Genomic DNA, 7,720 nt, shown 5'->3' with positions numbered 1-7,720 from the left:
CACACACACACGTACACACACACACACACACACATACACACGTACACAAAGTGGTTGCCTCGTACACATGAATATATTGTCTATGATTTGTTGTATGCATATGTATTCCCCCATACACACACCCATATACATACAAATACCTTAACCCACACACACGTGCTCGCATGCACGCATACGGGATACGGGATGGTGGCAGCGGTGGCCGAACGGATAGCGGCGCGGTCTAGATACCGGAAGGTTCCCAGTTCGAATCAGCCGTCCGACACGTTAAAATTACCACCGCTGAAATGCCCTTGAACAAGGCATCAACCACTACGATGAAATGTGTTCTATGAGCAGGGCCTGGCTGGAAACAAGTTCTTGAGCTTAGCCCAGATACCCTGGGTAAATATAGATTTCATTTCATTTCATTTCATTTCATTTCATTTAATTCATACTATATACTATGCAATCATCACCACCATGCTACCGCCATTAGGGGGAGGGAGAGAGAGAGAGAAAGTCAGGCAGAGACAGACAGACAGACAGACAGACAGACAGATGATGAGAGTACAATATGAATAATGCAATTTATGCAGTAATTGCATTGTTTTGAGTTGTGTGTGTGTGTGTGTGTGTGTGTGTGTGTGTGTGTGTGTGTGTGTGTGTGTGTGTGTGTGTGTGTGTGTGTGTGTGTGTGTGTGTGTGTGTGTGTGTGTGACGCGGCTTGGCCTGGTGGGAATATGCATGCACAGGTTCACCGCAATCGGACGCTGCGTTGAGTAATTGTGGCCATTTGTACAAAACGGGTACAAAGCTGGCTACTCCTGAAAGGTTTAGAAGCCAATCGTAGGCAATGAAGGTGGATCATGAGAAATCAAACAAACGCGTCTTGATCACATGACTATGGAGAGCATGTGTACCGATTTGCGTGAAATTTGGATAAAATCTGAAGGAGTAATATTAGAAAATGTGTTTTACATATGTCGGCCTCCTGGTGGCGCTATAAAGAGCAGATGTGAAAAATTTCAGGCAAAGGTTTTTCCTTGGCCTCTAGGGAGTTGGCATACAAAGTTATCCACAGATCCGTGCAGTTAGAGGTAAAAACACTTTTCGGCGAGTTATAGCGCCACCATGAGGCTGAGTTGAAAATGCTCATGTGGCATTTCTTCCTCGGCCTAGTGGGAATGTGCGTGCCCAATTTCACAGATATCACACGATGTGTCCATGATTTGCAGCATTTTGTTTGAAACTGAGCACTCCTGCAAACTTTGAAAGCCAATCTTAGCCAATCAGGAAGGAGTCTGAGAAATCTGAAAGACCGGTTTCGTTGAATGGCTCTAGAGAGACTGTGTACCAATTTGCGTGATGTTTGGACAAAATCTGTAGGTGTACTGTCCAAAAACTTGTTTTGCACAAAGCGGCCTCCTGGTGGCGCTATAACAGGCCGTTCTGGAAATTATGGGGCAGAGGTTCATCGTTGGCATCCAGGGAGTGTGTGTGCAAAATTTGACATCGACCGGGTTAACGGTGCCGGAGATTAGCTGTTCACAGACGGACGGACACACGGACGGACACACGGACGGACGGACGGAGTGCAAAACATACTCTCTCCCCATGCCTTCGGCCTGGTGGAGACAATTAAACAGACTCTTAGGTTAGGTTTAGGTGTGCTTCCCCGTGGGAGGTTAGGTTAGGGTGAGGGTTTGAGATGGTTAACATCGGTAGACAACTTGACTGCGTGTGCGTAGGGGCGGCGGTGGCTCAGGGGTAGAGTGGCTGGATGGCAAGGTCGCCAGTTCGAACCCGGGCTCCCCCAGAGTTAGTGTCGAAGTGTCCTTGAGCAAGACACTGAACCCCTATTTGCTCCTGATGTGCTGGTAGGTGCCTTGCATGGTTTCCTCTGCCATCTGTGTATGAATGGGTGAATGTAATGCACAATCGATGTAAAGCACCTTGGATAAAGGTGCTGTATAAAAAAAATGCACCATTTATTTGTTTTGATTTGTGAGTTATCTTGGCACAGTACCATGGGTGTGTACGCATAACAAAACCATGATGCTTCTATGCAACAATTGGTATATGAAAAACATCATTGAAGCTGAGAAGGGCCATGCCTGTGGGTTAGGGTTAGTCAGTTATGTGGCTTAAATAGTTGTGGTGTCAATTAAGGTGTGGTACTGTACTCTATGTTGTTGAGAAAACTATACAGATGACAATGGAAACATACCTGAGATTCAAAACAGATAATTAAGTACATGATGATTGATTAATGAAGGCCATGTCACAATAGTAGTTTGATTGGGGTGCCCAACCTTGATCAGAGCTGAGGAGGAGGTCTGAGGATCAAGGGTTTCCATGAATTATGCTTCTTGAGTGTTATTATGATTTAGTTGTAATTGTAATTTGACACTTTGAAACACTTTCTCTCAACTGACAAAAAAACTATTTACTTGTCCAGTTCTGCCCTCTTTAACAATTATGTCATGCCATGTTCTTTTCCACTGTGGTCACACATACCATGACAAATGTGGTACCGATATCGCATACAATACCACAAATCTCCTGCAACATATTAATGAGTATGTCATCCTGGCACTATATATTTAAAATTGTGAATATTCAAATAAACTGTATATACTGTATACGGACATACGAACAACGTTCACTGGAGTTCACTGTGTTGTTGTGGAGCATTTGCTATAACAAAGTAGATAGACTAGACGCCAGTAGTGTCATTGCTGTAACTTGGTATCTGCAATGTGAGGCTGTTGCTGCAGGGTGAACTATGGGTAGCATTATTATAGTATAATTGATGCCTTACAGCCCCCCCACCCCAAATCACCACCAGCCCCCACTGGAGGGAACATAGGGTCTGTTTTGGAATGAGGCAGCATAGGGCTGAGGGAACATAGGGCTGAGGGAACATAGGGCTGAGGGAACTTGGGTAGTGGGTACGGTCCCAGTTAAATGAACACTCATGTTTTAGTGTGTAAAAACCTCAATGAGAAGTGCCCTTCTCAGAAAGTCCCTAGTATTATTAGTATTGTCCATTTTATTTTCTTGACAAGTGACAAAGCACCCATAGGTTTTTAGTTCTGCTTGGGGGGAAAACAGTGTCATAGGACTTGAAAAAATCACACCCGTGTGAACTGAGTGGTGCAAATCCCCCCCCCCTCTCTCTCTCTCTCTCTCTCTCTCTCTCATTAGCAGGCAACAGTGCAGTACTATCTCTCTCTCTCCGTTTCTTGCACAACAGCGCCACTTTTGGTACTCATTGGTACTGGTCACACACAAACATAGTCACACACAAACATAGTCACAAACATAGTTGAACACGGACATTGCTGTTCCTTGGAGTGGTTGCACCACTCAAAAACCCCAGGGTGTCGACTTTTTACATTCATTTTTTTTTTTACATATGTTTTTACATACGGGACGTTTCCTAGGACGTCTGTGGACGTCTTGGGCACACAACCTGTTTTTAATACTCATGATAATGAATAATGATATACTGTATTTGGTTAAGTCAAAGCTATGTTAAATCCATCTTTGCCCACTACTAGTATTTGTTACCTTCAGGTGTGCTAATACTACACAGATTAATATAAATTTACAAATAGCCTATATCTTTATAATTTTTTATTTGAATTTATTATCAGTTATCGGTATCTTGAGAAGCAGGAATGCAGGATGTTATTAATATCGGTTAAAAAAAGTAATGGTGATGGGACATGGTGGTCTGCTGGCCCTGCAATATGAGTACTTTTACTTTTAGTACTTTAGTACATTTTGATGCCGATACTTTTGTACTTTTACTCAAGTACATTTTCAATTCCATACTTTTACTTGTAACGGAGTAGTTCTAAATTGCAGTATTGGTAATTTTACTTAAGTAAAATAATTGAGTACTTTTTCCACCAGGCCTCACTCACACCTTTCGATCTAGCATACAACATTGATGCATGCTTGTTGTATGAATGTTGTGAGTGTCATGGCCACCAAAACGGTCTTAAGCTGCGCACTTCTTAAGCTGTGCGCAGCTTAAATTCCGAGTTTTTAGACAGCTGGTGGATGGAAAAGAAGCTCCACCTCCGCTGACTTTTTGCGCAGAGGAGAGCGTTTCCGGGAATCTGGCCGTCGCGCAAAAAGTCCGCGGAGGTGGAGCTTCTTTTCCATCCACCAGCTGTCTAAAAACTCAGAATTTAAGCTGCGCGCAGCCGAGAACGTGCGCAGCTCTTTCGATAGTGTGGCAGCACCTAGAATACAAGCATACATCAGTCTGTTGCGAAGGTGTGAGTGAGGCCTAAGCCTATCCGTTGGCCAGGTATAGTAGTGACTCATCACAATCAAAATGGCACACCCCCCAAATTTGCATACCAAAGGTGCAAGGTTTGCAAGCCCTATTCAACATTTTGGTTTTAAGATGTTGATATTAATTTTGTACTCATCCTTAGGACCCCAAATCACACCTTAGAAAGCATGAGTGTCTATTTCAAACAAAGTGTTTTTTTTACTGGGGGGTCATATTTTTACAGCAGGAATTGCCTGTCATAATTTGACCCCCCCACAACACTCCCCACTCACAGGTAGTACCACCCCCCCCCCCCCCCCCCCCCCCCCCAGAGAGGACGTGTGTCATGACTAAATAATAGTGAAAAAACAAGGTGATACTGACAAGCACTTTTAAACATCAACTGTCTATGACTATGAATCCTCCCTGAGTAAACATCCTTCTCAGTAGGAGGGACAACCTACGATAGGGCTTTAACATATACAGTACAATACCACAAATTAGTTACCACTAGCCAATCAAACAAATGATTAAAAACAAATTAATAAATTGAATTATTAAAGCTAATTATTTTTATAATTTAGCTTTATTTTGTTAGGCTACATGTTCAACACTGTCTGCTGCACATAATTCTGAGCATTGCGAACTTTGACGGGTACCGTCCTAAAGTCGGCTCTTCGGTGCTACTGAAAATTTCTGACGAGCCGAAATCATTTCGGCACTACAGCGGTAAAATAGGAGTATGAATCAGCCCTAAAGGCTATGGACCATGGGCCAAAGCTGTATACTTTAAGAGTCAGAACATTATACCAGCAAGTACAACTAATGTTAAGTAAAAACCATATCAGATAATGATAAATCACACCCCTGTGAAGTGAGGGGCGCTGTTATCATCGTACATCATCATGACGTAAAATAGACACTGGGCTCTATCGTATCTGCATTAAACACTTTCCGTGAATTACGCATTCAGGAGCTTCCACTATGCGTAAACGTTAGCTTGCGGCCACACAACCCACTATACATTTAGCAGACTCCCATATTTGCGGGTGGAGGTGTGTCTGTAGGCATGTTATGCGCTTAGGACAACGGAGAGTGCCTCTTCAAACCACCCGTAATGCGAATCAGTTTGATAAAAGGCAAATGTATTGTAACTTATGTGGCAAACCAATCTCGTGTTGTTGTTGGTTGCGCTCCAACAGTGTTGGAGCACAACTAGACCTCAAACATGCAGGGCAACAGGTACTCCAGGTCAGGAGATGTTTATGAAACACTAATCTAGGGCAGAAAGACGAGCAGGATTTATGCAACAACATGAACTCATCAACCTAGTATTGTTTATGGGGTTTACTTCATCATGCCTTACATTTTGGGGAAATCTAGAGAAATCCAATTGCATTGCGTGGGGGGCTGCCCATTATTCCAATGTTACTCCCATTATTTCGATGTCCTCATAGTCAGATAAATATTATTACAGTATATAGCGTGATGTTAAGATTAGGTTTAGCCATAACAATGGCCTTTAGAACAATGGGCTGCTGTACTAATGGCACACTGTTATTTGAGGTTATTTGACAGTAATGTTCAAAGTCATCGTCAGTTATCGTAAGGCCTATTCATAGTCAAGTTGTCGGTGAAGAGGTGACCACCGAAAACTACAACATATACACTCTAACCACCATGTGGTCACCTCTTCACCGAAAACTGGACTATGAATAGGCCTTAAGCGTTTCATTACTTAGGTCTAATTGTTCCCGTTTAGAAACTGGAAATGAAATTAAGTGTTTCATACTGTAAACTAGAAAATATTGTTCCAAAAGAAACAATGTGGGTTCGCTTCAAGCCAAAGAAATAGCAGTATAAAAAGTACAAATGCCTTGACTTGTTGACCAATACACACCATTAGTGTTTAATTACATTTCCCAAAAATGGTGATAGCAGATCTGCAACCTCACAACGACAGAGGGGGCTACATGTCATGTGGTGATGGAGGCGCGGTGGCGGTAGCCTGACCTACAGTAGGCTTTTCTGGTCATCAGTGGTGTAATAGTGATTATGTTTTCGGTACCACGGTATTTTAATGACATCACGTGCACACAGACAGTAACACACTCTACCAGCCTAGCACCATAATACTCTGTTGAAAATGTACTGGTTCCGACAAGTCAATTTGTGATTTTGTCAGTTGTCACACACTACACCACACCCGCACGCACGCACGCACGCACGCACGCACGCAACAACACGCAACCACACACACAACCACACACACAACCACACACACACATGTGGGCAAAAACATTATCCCCCTAATTTGCCATCGGCCTGCTGCTGGACATAATACGTTCAATCTGGTGGGTTAAATCAGAACGTGTAGAAGTTGTATTGTGTGGTAACTTGCAACACACAAAAAACACAGCCAAAATTCCATTGCAATTTCCTTTCTCATGCTTTTTACCACGTATATAACCTGAAATAAAATGTCTCTCCAAATGGATTGCAGTGCTAGTATACTGTATTTCCCTAGACTTTACTTAGGCTATTTATTCAATATAATAAATTAATACATTCATTTAATGTATTAATAATTAATACAATGGGATTTAGATTATGTTTATGGTGTATTACTCTAACTGCTATAGCAGTAGCTGTTGTCCGGTTGGCCTACCGGCATAAAATAAAAATACAACCAGTAAGACGCCTCAGGGCGAGAAGCGCATGCACGCATCCGCCTGGGTGACAGCAGACGGCTGGGCGAGCACTGACGCTTTGGAATGGGTGGTCAGATCAACATATGATGTGAATTCCGTACTGGCCATATGGAGCGTGTCTTGAGTGTACAGGTTTTGATGAGGTGAGATCAACATATGGAATGTCAGAACATGTCAGCTCCATATATGGAGATCTAAGGGTGGCAGCGAGGGCAGTGTCTTGAGTGTACAAGGTTTGATGAGGGCCCAGTTAGGGCCGGGCCTTAATTTTCTCTAGTTACTTGCGCAAGCAGAGCGCGCAAGTAATAGTTTTCGTCCATGTCGACATTTGATGCGTATGCGCCGTGCCAGCGTATGACGTAATGACTACTTGTGCTTGATATGGCAGTGGTGTCAGATTACATACATGTATACATACATGTATACATAGGGGCATTACCTTTAATCCTCCCGACACTAAAACATATCACCATTACGTCACCATCGAAAACCAATTACACCCTGGCATTGGGTCCTTTAATCCACATCTTTATTACGTCATCATTGAGAGCTAGTTATACCAGTTATACCCTGACATCATATGCTGCTATGATACATACGCATACGCAAAGTAACCACAGTATACCGCTAATCAACTTACAAATTTTATACATTATATACATAGAGGCATTTCCTTTCCACCTTTCACCTTTCCTTTAATGCACCCGACACTGATCGACATATACGTCACCATCGA

The sequence above is a fragment of the Electrona antarctica genome (genome assembly GCF_951216825.1).
Source record: "Electrona antarctica genome assembly, chromosome: 6".
Classification (NCBI taxonomy): Eukaryota; Metazoa; Chordata; class Actinopteri; order Myctophiformes; family Myctophidae; genus Electrona; species Electrona antarctica.
Note: the sequence above shows the minus strand (reverse complement) of the source record.